General features: G+C 34.5%; 1 long non-coding RNA gene across 1 annotated transcript; it reads right to left on the bottom strand.

The window, feature by feature from the left end:
• Window positions 1–249: 249 nt before the first annotated feature.
• Window positions 250–5,202, bottom strand: LOC127848427 (uncharacterized). The gene is made up of 2 exons (XR_008034510.1): window positions 4,535–5,202; window positions 250–1,893 (listed from the first exon to the last, which is right to left on the bottom strand). It is a non-coding gene; the product is annotated as an uncharacterized LOC127848427 (long non-coding RNA).
• Window positions 5,203–20,847: the final 15,645 nt, after the last annotated feature.

Below are 20,847 nucleotides of genomic sequence, written 5' to 3'. Positions count from 1 at the left end.
CTGTAATTTTTTTTTTTCATTATTATCGTAATGCGACCAATTCTGTCAATTCCACGTTTTCTTACAATCCTTATAAAACGCTCACATAAAGCAGTATAACGGCAACACTTTAACGTATATTTTTTATTTGGCCTGAGCGTTTTTCTGTATACTGTTCAATGGGAAGCTTTTGTAACACTCATATATGAGGGGTATACTAAGACTAGTAGGTTATTTGAAATGTGGCGAGTAAAGGGAAACAACAACGTATTCATTTTTGTAATGTTTACAACAAACTTTAAACAAATAGTAAACAACTAAACACTAATGTTTCAAGCATACGATTGACAGACCGTATGGTAATCCTATTGAAAAAAAAAGCGTACAGTTAACGGGACCAATGTCATGATTTCAAATACCGAATGACCGCAACGCATGCAGTAGCAGCACAACACAGTAAAGGTATTTAATTACTGCGGGTGTGTTATGTGTCGATAAATAGATTTTATATGAAAACGGACACATAAAAAACACTTTACAACTACAACAACAACAACAAAACAAACAAACAACACACAAACTAGAAAGATTTGCGGCTTCATATGGAATAATTGGCATATGCTTTTTTCGTTTAATTTATTTATATTTTGAAGTGAGATTTTGAAGTATTGATTTTGCGGCAGTAGTAATGGAACCCGTTTTTGACCATTGTTTAACATTAAATATTACCCAATATATAGCTAAAATAGTCAGCTTCCTGATCTTTAGTTAAATGCATTTCTACAGATTAAAAGCGCCGGCCTTAACATGTTGTTTTGACCTGAATTTCTTTTTTTCTGAAAATTTACTACGACTCACCATTATAAAACATACACTTGCCTTATAAATTAGAACAGTGTCGTCGTTTAAGAGTTGAAATTATATCGTCTTCACACAACTAAGCACAAAACACAACACGTTTTGCATTGGACAAGGCTTGCGATAGAACAAAAACAAAGGTTAGTAAGGTTTTAAATTCGAACCGCAAATCAATTATAATTTCAATTGTCTAGTGATAAAAAGCTTTTTTGTCTAGAGAATCATCAATGTACTCATCTTTAGCCCTATCAGACTTCCATCGACCATGTCGCTTCAAACATCTCTAAAACACGCCCTCGGCATTAGCTAGTCTAAATAATTACATATATATAACCAATAACTGGTTTGAACAAAAATCATTTGATTCATCTGACCAATTTGCTAATTACATATTTGTTAATAAAACGCCATATGGGAAGTTGTAGTTGTACATTTTGCAATTATAATATCCGAACCATTCGTATACATGCCAGTGTTATAATGGCGTACATTAATAACACAGTGATCAGATTTCAATTGTATGTCATTACAATGAAACTCACTTAATTTGTTAATATTCATGATACATGTACATGCATAACCCAAAAATGATCAATGAAACAGAGGAATCTCCTTATATCAAACACAATGTTTGTATCATCTCTAATGAATGCACATGTACATGATACATCTTTCTTGTGAGATGGTTTAAAGCACACACGCTTTGAAGCTTCTTATAATAGTTTGTTAAATCTTTCTTTGGATCATGTACACTATTAATAGAATGGATCCATTTAATACTGTAAAACACAGATGTAAAAAACGTTATTAGATTTTCTCGACCCATCAATTGAGCCATGTACATTACTACTGACATATGTAAGGCTGGCTTGGCGACTACATTTTCTTCACAGTATTTGAAATGTGCACATGAAGAATTCTTTTCTTCGCCGTATTGTCTGCTCTTGATTGTTCTAAGTATTTACTTAGCCATTCTGTCCGCCATCTAATCTCTTCGAAGCCCATGCAAGCTCGAGCCCTCTAATCGCTCCGTCAGAGTACCTCTCAAAACATTTCCTGTCAAACATATGTACTATACATCAATAACTACCAAACTTTTTGCAATATTTCACAATGTGTCCGTATGACAAATCAACATTAGCCAATAAAGCGAACTGCCCCTTTTTGGAACAACAAGGATGCATTTTGCTTTCTCCGATATCATCTTATTGATACAGATTGATACCAACCTAGTTTCTGAACTAACCAGTTTACATTGTTTCCCCATATTGAACTAAGGCACCCACTGCCTCTTTTCATTGAATTCAGTATCCACACTACATATTTAAATCTACAGCTATTTCTTTTGACTACCATTCAATAATATAGATTTTACATTTTATTGTCTGAATACACTTTGATGTACGAATTTTGCAAAGCATTTAAAACATTTCATATAACATAACATCCGGGGACCATAGCATACTCTCTGCTCTCTTCATGGAGCATCTCTGCTCACTTCCGGGAGCAATCTACTGGGCTCTATGTCCACTTCCGGGGACCATAGCCTACAAATTCTGCTCACTTCCGGGAGCAATCTACTGGGCTCTATGCCCACTTCCGGGGACCATAGCAAACTCTTTCTGCTCACTTCCTGGAGCAATAACATACCTTTTCTAGCCGTATGCAAGGCATTTTCTTGATCATAAGAAATTTTACTTACGTCATATTGAACGACGGAATACTTATCCGGTTTATATTGAAAACCAACTTCCGGTGGCTTAATGTATTGACTTCATATTAAATCACAATATGCATTACCTGTTTCGTTTATAACACTGGCAGTGTACCTCCTTGATTTTAACAGTGTAATATAGTAATCACTTCCAGGAATAACTTTTCTTTCGTCAATAATCTTTTCACTTCCGGGAACAGGTTGCTCTTTTTATTAAGATCATGTACATTCCAATTTTCTCATTTTCGGGTCTCAAAGACCACGAGTACATACCTTTACTCTCTTCATCATTGGAATAAAACAAATTGAAAATAAATTTGCTTTTTTATTTTTATGAAAATCGTTAGCTTGACAGTCATTTCGCCTATATCTACATTAAAGCTACAACTTTTCTTAAAACCTCCATAAACCATAACGTGTGGTACTTGCATCAGCAAATATATTACACAAAAACAACTGATTGTGTTTGAAATCTTTTCCACCGTTGATTAACTGCCTAGTGCTTTCTTTCCATAATCTAAGTTTGGAAATAGCTTGCAACGTTACAATAACGGGAGCTTTCCAACTAGCTCTGGTATTTATGCAATTGTATATATGCATTGGTATCACAAACTTTATTTACAATCACACTCTGAAAGGAAATTATCTGCCCTACAAGACTAGCTATTAATTTATCTTTTGGTACTACTTTTTCTTTCGTTTGATAAATTAGATAGATCATCGAATCAATACTTTTTTCTAGCCTAGCTACTCAATTTTTAATTATGAAAAACTGCAATTTATGCATATCGATCACATGCCCGAGCCATTCTACTCTCTGAGAAGGAATCAAAATACTGTTTCTTCAGCCAGTTAACATCCAAACTCGTCTAGTCACTAGCATATAATGTTTTTTCATATTCTACACTGTGATGTATGCCATCATCACAAAAGCAAATAACTATTTTAAGTCAATTTGACGTAAGAATGCTAGTACACCTCATTTTAGTTTTAACGAGTTTTAGTAAATATATGGTCGGCTGTTATCGTGCCAAATATAAGCTTATAACAACCTAACACTGCCTGCTATTCTCTTGATAGCTCAAACCACACCGTTCGTGAATGTATCAATATCATGATACGCTCCTCTAATATCGAAAGTAGAACAAATAAATAAATATATGATCGGCCGTTATTGTGCCAAATATAAGCTTATAACAACCTAACACTGCCTGCTATTCTCTTGATAGCTCAAACCACACCGTTCGTGAATGTATCAATATCATGATACGCCCCTCTAATATCGAAAGTAGAACAAAGAAATAAATAATAATTTTAAATATATCGAGGCCTACCATTCTTATTAAATACGACTATAAACGTATTAACGGGCGTATTAAAAACATGATAAATGTCACGTGGGTTTTCAGTCTACTAACCGACAAACTTCCGGTAACATTATTTTTTATTATTATTTTTTTTTAATGATTTTTTCCTTTTTGATAAATTTCTATTCTATGATCGTTTTGATCAATTTTATCTCTTTCTGTACGTTACCGTTTTCCGACGGAAAAGGAAACATATAACCGCAATTTACTACATCTAAAGTGTAACAACCATCCGTAGCCTGCTACAGTTTGGCTACATGGGCTTTCGTTCTTTTTACCGGCGAGCTTCTAGCATCAATTTCTATACTATGATCCTTTTGATCCAGTTTTATAATAAGATCCTTTTGATACATTGAGACAGATCTTTTTGTACGTTACCGTTTTCCGACGGAAAAAAAATAAACTTATAACCGCCATTTACTACATCGAAAATGTACTTACTATAAGTAGTCTCCTGCTACTTTACCTCGTGGGCCTTCCTTCAACTTACCGGCGAACTATACATGGATCCTTTTGATCACGTTTGACTTTAGGAACTTTCTGTTCGTTACGTTTTCCGACGAACACGAAACTACCCATTTTCTGATAACGGGGTTCTATACATAATTAACTTAACTTATTGGTCGAGCTGTTTGCTGAACATCCAGCTGCTCCTCTCCGATGACCCGGTTCGCCACATGCGAAACATAGTCCTGTGCGTCTCAATGGTAATTGAGTTTCAGCCCCTTGTGTTGCGATGTTAGATGAAGCTTCCGGCTTCTGATATGACCCGTCAAGAGCGCCGCGTGGCGTTATGTTTCCGCCTTTTTATATGCCATCGCCTCTACCTTGTATTTTTCTGCAAATAACATTACGTCATCAGACTCGCAAAACATTTACACATATACATATAGAATGTATACAACACCACAAATAATAGCAATTTATTCCCCAGTAAGTTCGAAAGCTTTTGTCGTGTTCTACCATTAATGACCTGTGAATTTTTGGTCACGTGCCATCAATATTTTTATTTGTAAATTGATCGGCTTTCTCTTGTGCTGAAATTGTTACTTGAAATATACATCGTTTCAACTCTGTTACTACTTCGTAACACTCGATACTATGCTCGAGATTCAGTATAACGGATTTAACATATTTACGTTTCTTTTTAGCACTTATCTTTTCTATGATGCGTTCCAAATCTTGCAGCATGGACACCCTGTGTTCTGCTAATGTCGACAAAACGATGTAGGATTTGTACACGAAGACAAGTTTACTGATCGAAGTCTAGCGTAGAACTTACCAAACAATCAACACCCCGTGCAAATTCCCGCCTGTGTCCACCTGAGTGACCATCACTCACGTGACAACCACACGCATGAACGAACCGCACATATACCTGTTTTGTGCGGTGCGTTATGTTTAGACATACGTTCTGTGCTATACTCCGTAACGCACAGAACTGAAACAGAAGTATTCCCCTTTAATTCTCTAGAAGAAAAACATGCGTTTGCATTTCAAAGAGCAATTGTTGTCCAATTCATACATTTAAATTCATCTGAATACATATGAATAAAATTAATAAAACAGGTCAATATAATTATTTGTGTATCATTAGATTGTTAAACCTCTTTCTGAGTGATGCTCGTAATCTCTCTCAATACGTAATTATGTGTCATTGTTGGTCGCACTGTGGCTTGCGATGTTTGAGTTGTTGGCCGGTAGGCGACATTTCCTTTTGGCAAGATTTAAAATATACTTTAACTTCTGAATAGTTATTTAGGAAAATGTTTCTTAAGCTCTTTATTGCAATTTTATTTCGTTCCGCTTATCAAGTAATATTAAAATACATACGTTAACACTTATGTATAAATTTTTCATGTACTATTTTGATGGATTAAACTATGTAGACGAATACAAGTATAGATATGTATTTTCTCAAATTAAAGCTGTATTTTAGCAAATGTGTTACTGATGAAAGAAACAAAATGAACAATTAATAGATAAATATATATGTTTTTAAAACGCTGCCGTTCTATATAGTTGATTTTTTAGATCTTTCAAACAATTGGTAGGTAATTTCATTAAAAGAATGCAAGTAACTGTTAAATGTGACATGTCGTTCTAAATACTAGATATATATATATATATTTATATAAAATTTCTATCCGTGCTTGTGTACTTTTTCCGTTTTCAACGTTATAAAGGACAGCCACTCCATGGAGACTGGGCGTGTGATACATGCTGCTTATTGACGTTTGTAAGTTATTAGTTTTAACAGCATGAGATGTCAGATCTGTTTGTTTTATAACTTGTTTTGTTGTGTCTGTTCATTGTAGCTCGCTGCATATTCGTCAATTCTATCGAAGCATTTGGCTTTTAGAATAAGTTGTGTGCTTGTACGATACATAAATAAACAATAAATGTGGCTTTTAAAATAAGAAGTGTGCTTATACGATACAATAAATAAACAATAAATTAAACAGTGCAATGTTCTGGTTTCAAAATTGGTTGATGTTTATTGATACATAAACACGCAAGAGTTGCGGATTGAATTACACACGAAAACTCGAATTTCAATGACATTACTTACACTTTTTATGTGGGTGGCTTTTTAAAATATCTTTCTAATGGATGTATTAAATATGACAGCTGGAAAAGAGGAGTTATCGGTCTACAATGTAACGGACGTGTCGAACACCGCATTTTCGGATGCCGTCAAAGTTATCCGCCAATTTATTGTTCCGTTTATAGTTTTTGTGGGACTATGCGGTAACACTATTTCGCTTATAGTGTTCTCCACAAGACGAATGCGCCGTGCCTCTTCATCCGTCTTTCTAACCGCCTTGGCCGTAGTAGACAACTTGTTTCTACTGAGCCTACTTATGTCATGGCTGGATGACGAAGTTCACGATATAATATCTTCGAACCTCTCGTGTCAGTTGCTCATCTACGTTACCTACGTCACAAGCTTCCTGAGCGTTTGGTGTATTGTCGGCTTTTCATGCCAGCGTTACATTGCCATTTGTTACCCTCTGAAACATAAGGTGCACTGCACCGTGTTTCGTGAGAAACTCATAATCTGCACGTTTGCGCTCTGTGCCTCTGTTTTATACACGTTCAATTTCTGGACATCAGAGATCAGGCAAGGCGTGGGTGCGGCTGTGGATTTTGAATGTGCCTTAAAACGGGAATATATTGGTTTTCTTACAGTCGCAACTTGGATAGATACGCTCTTTACAATGATTATCCCTTTCATCGTCATCGTCTTTGTCAATACGCTAGTTTTGTGTAAGAGAGCGCACTTTCCAATTCAAAAGATGTTTTCAGATAGGTTTTTGCGGAAGAGGTACATTGAAACAAACTTGTCTGATCAAATTACATGCAATACCGATTCTCTTTCTTCATCAGTAAAAGCACGTTTGAACCATGAGATCCGACGAGAAAATCCTAAAAGAAATCGAAAAGTTTTGTTAATAAAGCGCTCACGAATAACAACAACGCTACTTGCGGTTTCATTTACGTTTTTGGTGCTAAACCTTCCGGCTCATACCATTCGTCTGTACAATCTGCTAACAGCTGCCCTGAATAATGAATATTTTGTGCCGGTAAGACATTATTTAATACAAGAACTAACTAATATGCTCTATTGTACAACTTTTAGTTGTAATTTCTTTCTGTACACACTTTTTGGAAGGAATTTCAAGTCTACCTTGCTGCTTCTTGTGAAATGTCACTCAACAAAGAACGTATACCGACCTTCTTAGTGCGTTATTAGCAAGTTATAAGCAATTGATGGCGTGGAATAAAACAAAAATATTGATACAATTTACGTGTTTATTGTTAATCAACTATTTCAGTTAAAATTTAAACTTTACATCACATACGTGTTTGTTTTTAACTTGCATTTGACGTTGTGCTAATTTGTTTGTTGTTTAGGATGAACACATTTACAATCTATTGTTGATGTAAACAAACATATGTTTGACTTTCTGTATTTGTTTGGCAATTTTACGCAAACGATTGTAAACAATTTGTTTTACAAACAAAATCAAGTTTTAACAGATACTGAAATTGCTCAGTCAGTTTTAGTCATGTTTTTTGTTACATAATTGTATTGCTATTGTTCCAAAGTGATTACGAATGTCAATATTATACGACGTGTGATTAAGGTATATACGTTAAAATAATTTTTACAAGTTAAGACAAAACAACGTACGAATTCAAAAATGGTTGTCATCGCTATAATAACTTTATGCAATCATGCGAACATAAACACCCACGGCACACCGTGCAAGCTTTCGGATATGCTTGGTAGTGATAATTTAACATTCCATGAATGCGAAGGGGATCTCGTTCATCAAAATCGCATACAATTCAGTGGATGTTAATACGCTAGTAAATCAAGCGGGACACTCTGATTAAACATAACTAGTATTTTAAGATTTAATGTCACCAATATGAAAATAAAAAGATTAACGTTACGAGTTTACTCGTTTCCTGTTAACAATAAAACATTTTTAAAAGACTTATATTGAGGCAACCCGATTTAAAGAAACATAAGCTAAATGACTTCTCAAATTCCAGTTGATGCATGTCTTAAGGGCCAGAACATTATTGTTTTTATTAAAATTATCCGATATTATTACATATTTAATAGTACTTTAAAAAAATACTGGTGTATGTAATCCATATGATGAATCTGTAAAACGACTATTCCAAATGTAATGAAAATCAAAAGCTACTCTTGTATTTATTCTTTGCTTACTATACATAAAATTAAAGGTCTTGAATCAACAAAAGTCCATACGGTAAGACTGGTTTAAGTCAATATAGCCGCGGTAGTTAATGCATTATAGTAATAACTTCCACTACTTCGAATTACACATGGCAGGTTACTTGATTTTACTTCAGTGTTGACACAAGATATACCTCAATAGATTGCTAAAATCAATCTGTGGATATGCACATCTTACTAAAAATGCAATCACAATTTTTGAACTCATCCCGATAAACATGATTATAAGCTAGCATCTTTACAATAAATAAATAAGCTGCGACTTAATAAACAATTAAAATAATCTTGGATATTTTCGCTTTCCATTTCTAAGATTATTTGATATTACTGTTCTTCTTAAAAAGCATTGACCCACTTCCATTGTCTTGTAACATTACAAGATAATGACAAAAGTGAGTCATCTAGTTATGTCACTGCACACAATGAATAGACAACAACACAAAACAGAAAATAGGTACTGATACTAAAATAATTTCATTAAATATGTGAATAAATTAAAAATAAATTATTTATCAAATCTATTGAGTTACCATCCCTAAATATGTATCTTGCTTCTATAAACCTAAGGTTATTAGATAATAAATGGTAATGGTGTACTAGTGTACATAACAGATGTTATAAATAATCTATGGCTATGGTGTATACAAATGGTGCATATTAAAGTTGTGTTAGGTAAATGATGGTAATCAGGTGTTGATAACAAATGGTAATTATGTACATAGTATGTATATTCTATGATAAATGTTCATGGTGTATATGACAAATGGTAATGTTGTATAAGTCACTGAACAATATGTTATGTATGTGTGTATTGATTGTGTATTCCCATGCACTCATGTTTTAACATAATACTGATAAATGTTGTAGATACTACTTTTTAGTACATATTATCGGAATATATGATACTCAGTAAATGGTAATGATGTACAAGTCACTTAATAATAATATGTTATGCATGTGTGTATTTATTGTGTATTTTCTTTCACTTATACTTTAACATGATTTAGGTGTTTACTTACTTAACAAATATTAAAGGTGTATATGATAAATGGATATGTTTTATAAGTCACATGTTATGCATGTGTGTATTGACTGTTTTCTAGCACTCATGTATGAACTTGAACAAGTTGCTGGGTGAGTTATTTTACTTTGTACAGAAACTTTAAAATTGTAAATTGCCTGTGCACTCTCTAGCACTTATAAAGTCTAACCACACTTACTGGATGATCAATTTTCTAATTGTACATCAATATAATAAGTTTTTACTTGTGAAATCTCAACACTTATATATTTGAACTCCAGTTGTTAGATGATTTATCTTTTGTTGTACAGCAACTAAATTGTTTGTGTACTCCTTAGCACTCACACATTTTGAAGCTCAGCTGCTAGATAGCTTATCTTGCTTGTAAACCTATTTGTTTAGACCTAGTGTGTTGTCATATTGACTGAATGTAAGTCTATATGCTAAGTCAATTAATCAAGCAGTTATCTAACATATCAAATAGTAAACATCTACTTTCTACTATGATTGGTAAGATCTTACCAGACTCAATTCTTGTAAATATCTGTCCAAATGCTGCTTTCAACTGTGTAGAGCAATAAAGCCCACATCAGCGGGTAATACATCCATGAATTAATTAATCCACAAGCTCGAAAAATGAATATTAACACTTTGGTGAACACACACATCCATTTCTATTTTATTTGTTTAATTTCATTAAAAATCACTCAATAAGATGCATTTTTCAAAATTCATTTCATCCGAAATTATTTGTAAACTCTTATTAAGAAAAAATACAATTAACACGATCACTCACTCCTAACTTGTGCCTAAACTGTAATCTACAATCTTCCGACACACCCTTAGTGCACATTATTCTTTCAGCTTGCGAAACTCATGCTCTTTCTTCAAACACAGACTATCCCGTTAACACACCGTATTAGCTTATATACATCAAGCTTTGTAAAAAGCGTGTCATGTTTCGGTTTGCCTAAGTACGAAGTCCTTGTTGCGTAGATTATTGTACTATTATGTTTCTATGCGATCATCCAATATAAGCTTCACTTCTTGTATCATTTATACAACCCAACATATAAATGTATCAAATGAGGTTTTAACATCTCTTGAAAACATCAACATGACCAAACTTTTTGTCTATTTGTGTTATTCTTCTCTTCTCAGTGTTCCTCCACTCAATCTTCCACTTCTTGCGGGCCGGGCGCACGATAGCTTTTCCTCATCCAATTATTTCTTGCACTCGGGCATTACATGATGAACACTGACATAGGAGTGTACAGGATAAGGATAGGTTTGTTCTACTCTCTTACTATGAAAAGTTAAGGGCTTCAACAAATTAATATGTTCGAGTTAGTTTGCTGGCTGGCATTTCTTCTTCTTAAAGGAGGCGATGTCCATCCAAATCCTGGACCCGACACCTCCCTTGATATGTCTTCCTCGTCTTTGGGTACATCTTTCTCATCTTCAATACACGATGCATTTGCAAATAATCTAAATAATTTCATTACAACGTTCAGAGTTTCCTCGCCAAGAAAGATATTCTGTATGCTGATGTTAATAATTTTGATATTATAGTCTTTACTGAAACTTGGCTCAGCTCAACAGTTTACACTGCCGACTTACTTTTTCCTTCTTATCATAAACCATTCAGAGGGGATAGAGGAAACGGTCCCAATGGAGGTATTCTAGAATACATAAAATCTGATCTCTTTGCCATTGAGCGACCTGACCTACAAATTGACGATCTAGAATGTCTATGGGTCGAACTACGTATCAAGGGAAGGCGTCTTTTAACGGGATCTTTCTACAGTCCACCGAACTCTTGTCCTTATCTTCTAGAATGCATAAACAATTCGATCTCACTAGCCGTTAAAACCGGTATTGAGAACATTGTAATCACAGGTGATTTTAATCTCGACATGAATAAACCACAGTGCAGTATCAAAATAGACTGCCTTCTTATACAGTATAATCTCACACAGATTATTAAAGAGCCTACTCATTTTACTGAAACCTCGAATTCCATTCTTGACCTTTTTATAATAACATTCTCATTGAAAGTGTTGAAAAGTGGCGTTGGAGAACCTTTTCTTAACCAGCAACTTCGATTTCATTATCCAGTCTACTGCGTCATAAACTTCATTAGAACAGCTGGGTCTAATTTTAAACGTTAAATATGGCGATATAAAGATGGAGACTACACTAGTCTAAGACAACTTGAGCAGAACTTCGATTGGAACATTTGCTGTGATAATACTTTTGACATATTTACTTCAAATTTCACACGTCAACTTATCAGTTTCTACGAAACTACAATCCCACACAAAATAGTTACAATAAGAACAGCTGGCCCTCCATGGCTACATAATAATATTCGCAAGGAAATTCGACGCCGTAAACGAGCATACAAAAAAGCCAAGGCTACCAATTTAGATCGACACTGGCACATCTTTCGCCAACAACGTAATATTGTTAATAAACTTGTCAGATCAGCGAAAAAAAGTTCACTTTGAAAATCTCGCTAAACTAATACTTGAAAATCAACACTCATCATCCGTCCTCTGGAAAATAATAAAAAATTCACAAACAAACCACCTCACATAACGAGTTGCCTCCCTTAATTCATAATGATACCAAATATAAGTCACCCCTTGATAAAGCGAATATTCTTAATACATTCTTCCAATCTCAATCTACTGTAACTACACCCAGTACGCATATGCACAACCTACACTCCCACGAACCTGATTGCCCCGTCTTTGAAGATTTCATTAATTCCCGTCAAGATGTCTTGTATTCCATAAAAGTTATGAAAACGGGAAAGGCATCAGGCCCAGACCAAATAAATAGGCAAGTCCTAAAGCAAATTGAATCTGAGATTGCAGGTCCACTACAACATCTTTTTAATTTTTATATTAGTAATGGTAGGGTCCCACGGAGCTGGAAAGAAGCAATTGTTTGTCCATTCACAAATTGTCTGATTCTCAGGATGTTGAAAATTATAGACCGATCTCCCTTTTAAGTGTTTTAAGTAAATGTCTCGAGAGAATTCTCCACAAAAATATTTTAAACCATTTAAGGGCTATTGAATTTATAACCCCATTTCAATTAGGCTTCATTTCAAAAGATTCCAATGTCAACCAATTAGTCTCTGTTTATTACTCATTTTGTAAAGCTCTTGACGAAGGTAAAGAGGTTCGAGCCGTTTTTTGCGACATCTCTAAGGCCTTCAACAGAGTATGGCATGAAGGACTTATTCACAAGCTCCGACTAAGTGGTATCTCAGGCAATCTTCTATCTTGGATAAAAGACTACCTACATGAGAGGACCCAGGGTGTTGTAATCTCTGGCTGCCAATCTGACCCATTACCTATAAACGCTGGTGTCCCTCAAGGGTCTATATTAGGGCCCCTCCTCTTTCTTATATATATAAATGACATTGTACGAGATATTCACTGTCCAATTTGCCTATTTTCAGACGACACCACACTATATACCATCGTCAAAAACCCTGTTGATGCGGCTAATCATCTTAACTCTGATCTTGCAAAAATTCATTCTTGGGCTGATGAGTGGTTGGTTACCCTCAATCCATCCAAAACGGAATCCTTAGTTATATGTAGAAAAATCAACCGCCCAATCCATCCCCCTCTTTTTTCAACAACTGTCAAATCACTGAGGTTTCGTCTCACAAGCATCTTCATGTAGGCTTAACTTTTTCTGATACATGTTCCTGGCATGACCATATTGAATCTATCAAGAAGAAAGCATGGCAAAGACTCAATTTAATGCGGACGTTTAAGTTTACGCTCGATAGAAAGTCCCTTCTATCGATATACACAACATTTATTAGACCAATTCTTGAATACGCTGATTTAGTCTGGGATAACATAAATACACAAGACGAAATTGAACTTGAGAAGATTCAACAAGAAGCAGCAAGGATAATCAGCGGGGGAACACGTTTGGCATCTTTGCAAAACCTATATAATGAAACTGCTCTCGAACCACTAAAAAATAAAAGAACAAAACATACACTTACCCACTTCTATAAAATATATAATTCACTATCACCCCCATACTTGTGCACACTTATCCCCTCTACAAGGTGCATGTACCACGCGACTTTTTCGGCTATGTGTGGGACAATCGGATGTCAACAAACCATCGCTTCATGTACGTTTCTGACAATTTCTGCATTAATTCAAAACCATTTTCAAAACAAAAACAAAGACGAGAGCCCGGTCATTGTCAAAATACACAACTGTGTTAAGTTTGCGCAAAATAAATTAAGTATTTTTTCCACAAGTGCAACCGCGTGTTTGAAAACACACAAAGTGAAATGCTACCACACATAGCATTTCAATTCGTGTCTTTTCAAACGCGCGGTTGCACTTTTCGGAAAAAATACTTAATGAATTTTGCGCAAACTTAACACAGTTGTGTATTTTGACAATGACCGGGCTCTCGTCTTTGTTTTGTTTTATAGCCGAAAAAGTCACGTGGTACAGGCACCTTGCTCTAGCGTGGGAGAAAGTTCGGCTTATCCTCTTCGTAACTATAACAATATTCGCAGTATTCAATGCAAATCACAACTTTTACACGATCTTTCCTACCATCAACTATAAACTTATGGAACAATCTACCGGAATCGGTAAGAACGGCTCCTTCTCTCTCTGCTTTCAAAGCAAATCTTAGTAAAGATAAGAAAATAATTCCCCAGCATTACTACGATGGGGAGCGGACGTCTAATGTTCTACATGCGCGTTTACGAATGCACTGTAGCAGTTTAAATGCACATTTGTATGCAAAAAACATTGTACAAAGTCCATATTGTCAATGCGGTGCGATTGACGATACATATCACTTTTCTTCAATTGCCCCATTTATACAGAAAAAAGAGTTATCCTTTTTAACAATCTGTCCAGTTTCCAACCCATAACTTTGCAACTACTTCTTTTCGGAGTTAAAGACGGATCATTTGAAGTAAACTCATTAATATTCAAACATACTCAGTCTTTAATCCGAGATAGTCATAGATTCTAACCCACCTCTATCTCAGGAACAAACCATATTCTGCTAACGATGCCCCGTTCCCGAAACTGCTTCTTTTTCTTACCGCAACTTCTCTTATTCTGAAACTCTACTCTTTCACTTCTGCCCCTTTCTTCTTTTCTAAATTAGCTATTATGCTATCTGCATTACTCTGTTATACTTTTTGTATTATAACTTATACTACTTTATCATTTCTAAACGGTACCTATCACTGTAATATATTGTTCGTTTTTTGACATGTCTTTAAATAGTTGTTATACGTTTGGTTGTTTACACCATTACAGCAGCGCTTCTAACTGACAGAAGAGAGAATAGTATTAGCCTCGAGCTTCCTTGTCAATTCTGTCCAATTTTATTTTACAGCCTTTATGTTTAGCAATACTTCAATTCTACCTGCTAGCATATTTTTCAAATATAATATGTATGTTTGTATTGTATTGTATTGCGTATATGTACTTTCAATGAACTAAATAAATAGTGTTTAAACCATCCACTTGGAAATTTAATTACTACTTTTTTTTTATAAAATCGTTTCGTTTCTATTTCAACCTTGTTTTATAGTTTTAATTGTTTGATCACCATTGCTTTATATTGTGTGGATTTTTTCAAATCACTTATGATTTTTCTAATAAGGTGGCATTGAACTGCAATACGATACGTACATATAATAATCTTGTTAAATACGTATCATATATTGATCTTGTAATTTGATGTTTGATGTGTTTTTATTGTTGATTTATTTCCCATTCAACACTATTTAAGCCATATTATGGTGCACATACTTAAGGCAGTGCCTGAAACTAGCCTTCTTGAATCAGAAGTTTGAGGTTATCGCTTTAGAAATAAAATCATGACCATTCTCAACACAAGACATTCGAACAGGCAGGGAATCGAACCACACGATAATCTCGAGAACGTTCAAAATGTTTTCCTTGTTTGGTGATAAAATTTATAAGCAGATAATTATCACAGAAATTTGCATTATTCATGTTTTCCTGATGACCTTGGGCACACATTAAGTAGTATCGAAATTATAATTGTGTTAAAGAAATTATATGCGATTTCAATGGCAACAATTGATTCGCATATCTACCACAAACATATGCATATATCTGAGGGAATTAAGGAAAATTAATAAACAATTTTTCATATGGTACCATCAATCAAGTACTGTTTAATGTTTTCATTTTATATTTTCTGATACTTCTGTTTTTTCAATTTAATTGTAATTTTTTATTCATCAATGTGTTTTGTATATTTGTATTTGAAAACGGCACAAGATCGCTTTAAGATTATATTGAAGACCTTTTAGTTTTAATCAATTGTTATTTAAGAATTTTCTTTGCACGTGTGTGTCATTTAGAACAATATTATCTAAGAGAAAAAGACAAGTTAACGAAGACAATTCACACTTGATCATTAAATTGGGAAAGTTAAGGAATTATGACATGGTATGCGAATATTACTGAGCCTTATTTAAATTGACAACAATATTTTATTTCAATGACAACACAACGCTAGGGTTTTATTTTTAAAATTGTGATTTCATATATATAATGAACTTTATGTCAACTAACATGATTTGCATTTTTTTCGTTTAACGAAACTAATGCATTATTTTCGCATCATATTCATTAATAACTACTTTCCAGAATATACCCGTGTTTTCCGAATAATTATACAGATTTTAATGTATTGTTCAATTACTTGTAAACAATAGAAACAGTCAACGTTATTTATCGAACATTCCCGACAAAACCAATTAAAACGTACATGCGCGGGGGGTGAACCACGTTGTTTGTATGTGTTATTTTATAACCAGTTATTTGCGGTAGATCAACGACTGTCTGCTGTTTCGGTTTAATAAACAAATGCATAAATCGAATAGACCTCAAACAACAAAGAAAAAAAAGGTTGTTCACCTTGGACGGCTCTGGCAGTTTAGCTTGTAGTTTTATATTAGATTGGGCGAATAGCAAAACACGTGATGCTACATGTTTTTTTACATATTATTTAAGAACAAATTATTATAATGTTTGCATTGACCGTTCCAAGGCGGTGACCCCAGCTTTATTCATATTTTGTGTTTATGTTGGTTTGTATTGTGCTGTATTGTGCTGTTTTGTACTGTTTGGGCAATCGGTCACTTGCCTTAAATAAAGGACCAACTAATTGTTTTTAATGAAAATTCAATACTGCTCCAGCAGCTGGAATTTCACTTCTTTATATTGTTGTAACTATTGTATGTATTGCACAATGGAATGTTAAAATAAAATGTCAATTAACGAGTTATGGTTTTCTGCCAGATCCAAAACGTTTTCACGAAATTTAGTAAACAGTTTGAAAAGGCCTCCGTTTTTGAATAGGATCTTGAAAAGTCATCAGTTTTAAACATGAAATAAACTGCTTCTCTCATTTTCATAAGCATAAGGAAACGAGTGTTTGCAGTTTTAACAGTGATTAAATTAATCGATTGTTGTAATTACAGCCAACCTAATCGCATAGTGTTACAAGAAGAAAAATACCTACTGTTGCCATATATGTAAATAATATAACTTTGGTATTAGTGTATGTACTTTTTTGTTGTTATTAGCCGAATTATCCATTTAGAATGTCACTCACTACTAGTCTTATTATTTGAATACATATGTATGTATACTCGAACGACTTTCGATAGTGTAAAATATGTTTAATAATGACGGGGATCGTATCATTTTTTTGTTTTATATTTAAAATGAAATTATAATTTGAATGGCAGCTTTTATTGCGTTCTTTGAGAATTGGGTATTGTGATGGTAAGATGTGTTTCTTTGAAGATAGGCATACATTATATAATTGCAAAAAGCTAGCAATGGAAACAATATGCAATTTATATAATGCATATTATCTTAACCGCGCATTTACAAAACTGAACACTTGTGAGTTTATAAACAGTCCGTGAAGGATAAATGGTAACATAACAGAAAATCAAGCTACTAATACTGACAAATTTTATGTTATTGCCGTGCTTTTAATACGCCAGTCTCTTGGCGGGACGTATTATGGGAACATCCTTGGCGGATGCGCGGGTGCATGGGAGGTTGGGCGGACAGCGCATTCATTGTTTCCGATCCCAAAGTCGTACATTTTTCATAAAAAAATTCATAACTTCCTTTCAATTTTCATTGAGATAAAATGGATGCCATGTTTTGTAACTATCTGTTTCGTATCCGTCACTTCGATGTTATTCTAAATTATTTGAAAACGTTGACCGCTTCCGTTCAAATATTTTCTCAGTTTTTATCATATCTTCAAAAACATTTTTTTTGTTGACATACTTTAGGGATAAGTGTTTATTTAGCCAAGGCACACCAGTAACTTTTGAGTCGTTGCCCTTAACGTATACAACACTTGCGAAATTCGCCGTACCCGCTATCTAACTAGTACAGTTTTTGATAGAATCGTCCAATATTCTGGAAATGTTTGTTGACACTAAATGAAGATAAATGTTAATTGCGAGTGATTGAGCGCTAGTATCGTCAGAACTATATAATTTTTTTAGACGAAAACTGCAAACATAGCAATTTCCGCTCTCGTACTGAAACAAATAATTATCTTTCTTTTAATATCTTTGAACATTTGTTTGCTTAGAGATTGATGAACTTGTTTGAACGTTCAATTAGACTGGTCAATAAACTGTTTGGTTTAAACAATTGTCTATACAGACATTACATGTACATAATGTTAACGAACTTTGACAAATGGTTCTGATTCCTTTATAATATGTATTGCAATTACTACGTGTTGTTTCAAGTTTAAAGTACTTAACGAATGTTAAGGGGAATTCATGACTTAACAAAAAAAACTATATCTGCTGTTTGGTTTTGTTTTGACATTAATTTTTAGCCCGTTGTCCTTAGAAACAACAACACGCTTCTATTGTTTGTTACTTATTTGGGGTTTAGTTTTTATCTACTTTAGCTCGATTGCATTGAACGACACTGGATTTACATGTGTTTGATGCGTCATTGGTAAATCGTCGACAATGTGTAATTTTTCGTTTTTCCATACGGATCTTTTTCCCCTTTTCCCCTTATGCAAGCTATACATGTCTTGGCTGGAACAGACCGGGGTAAAGGGCAAGATTAACGTCGAAAGTACCGTTTGTTGGCAATGCCGAAAAATCCGTTCATCGTTGATGTTTGCTAAATCATTTTGAAGGTAACAATCTTACACTGACTTTTCGCCGAGGCATTTTTCGACGCATGCCTTATAACACGGTGACTTGGTAAGTCACTGCTAGTGTCAGTGATACATGTATGTCACCAAAAATAATATTGCAATAATGCATATCCGTCAACACGATGTTTTGTTATCGGGTTCTTTAGTTTAAATGATGCCCCCTTGAATTGCGCTTGCTTGAACTCTTGTTTGTGTCGAAGGCTTTACTGAAGCTCTAATATGAGCCCTTTGCTGTGAAAGAGGTTTTTTTATGCAGAACGCATATGAGTTTTACAATAACAGTTTTTACAAAACGGGGATATGCGTTGAGATGTTTCAAAAGTAAATAAATTGAACTGGAATTAAAAAAAAACAACAATTTTGATTGATTAACCTGGACTTTGGGTAGCAAATGTTGTTTGAGAAGATATATGACCTGGCATGACTTGATAATTTTTAGCTAAGTTGTGTATTGAAATAACGACAATATATTAAAACGTTGAGGTCGAGCAATAGGGCTGCCAATCTTCCAACGCGTTTAAGTTGTGACGGATATATTCCAGTTGGGATCAGTATCTTGAATTTACTACAAAGAACACATTCACAAACATATTCAGAGCACGTGCATGCAGCCTTTATGACGATGTTTTAATATCACATATGCTTACCATTCACAAACGAAAAACAGTGAATTTTCTTCTCAAGTTATTGTTGCTTATTTCGTATTTAAAAGATGCTCTTAAATTCATCATTAAATTGCAATTATCGACAGCTGTGGAGATGCAAGTATTTACATTGACACAAATAAAAGTCATGTTATACGTTCTGCCGTATTGAAATCGGTCTTTTACAATAGAGAACATATTGAGGCCAACATTAATTATTTTACTAATCGAAGGGATAATCTCTATTAAATTAGAGTTCATAGTGTTGGCATTAAACGAGTAAACGTAATAAACATGTTCATAAGTTTGTAAAATGTTTCACCTTTGAGTTGTATTCAGTTAACATGTATCTTGCTGCTAAATATGACGAAATTATGTGTGGTGAAATCGTATGTATGTTTTCTGTAATATTGTAATACTAGGTTTTCCTGGTGATCACCAAACATCATAAACACATATAACTAGCTACCATCCCACACGAAAAAATAATTGACTCTTCCCCCTTCTAGTTATATATATATTATTCACACAAAAGACAAACATCCACAAATACCCAAAACATGTATCATCTTCATCAAATTTCCAACCGTGAAATGTCATATTATTTCTTTGATCATATGATTAACTGTTTCAGCAAAACACCAATCGTACAGAGAATGTAAAGCACACTGTAAAATGGCACCGTCATTCCGTCGTTCTGCTGTTGTGCATACGCATTCTTAGAGTGGCTTGTTGTCAGTAAGTGTTCAGCAGCTGTCGGGATATCATTGCTTTCTGGCCAAAAGTTGTCGGGACCACATGACTTGTGATCGATGAGTGCCCAGCAGATGTTGACGTCTCGTGACTTATGGATGTGGTCAGAGTTGTTGTTGTAGTAGTTGTTGTTGTTGTCTGAGGTGGCGTTGCGGTGCAGTCCGGTAGACTCATCTCCCACGGCATTTTTGATATAAGAGTGGCACTCCAAGACCGATCAGAATCTACAAAACAAATCCAGAGTTATTATCACCGGAAGGATAAGTATAATTGTCTATCTAATCTAGAAGCATGTGTCTTATTATGCCGTGTCTTCTTACATGAACACACGTTACACAGTCATGGACACCCAAATATCGTGTCTTTTTTGTTCCACACGTTCCGCAAAGGGATCGAGAACATTCCGGATCACTGTGGGGGTGGTCCAATGCAAATCACTGATAATAAATTCAGGGATAATG

Source organism: Dreissena polymorpha, chromosome 10 (assembly GCF_020536995.1).
Source record: "Dreissena polymorpha isolate Duluth1 chromosome 10, UMN_Dpol_1.0, whole genome shotgun sequence".
Lineage (NCBI taxonomy): Eukaryota > Metazoa > Mollusca > Bivalvia > Myida > Dreissenidae > Dreissena > Dreissena polymorpha.
Note: the sequence above shows the minus strand (reverse complement) of the source record. Positions and strands in the feature narration are given on the sequence as shown.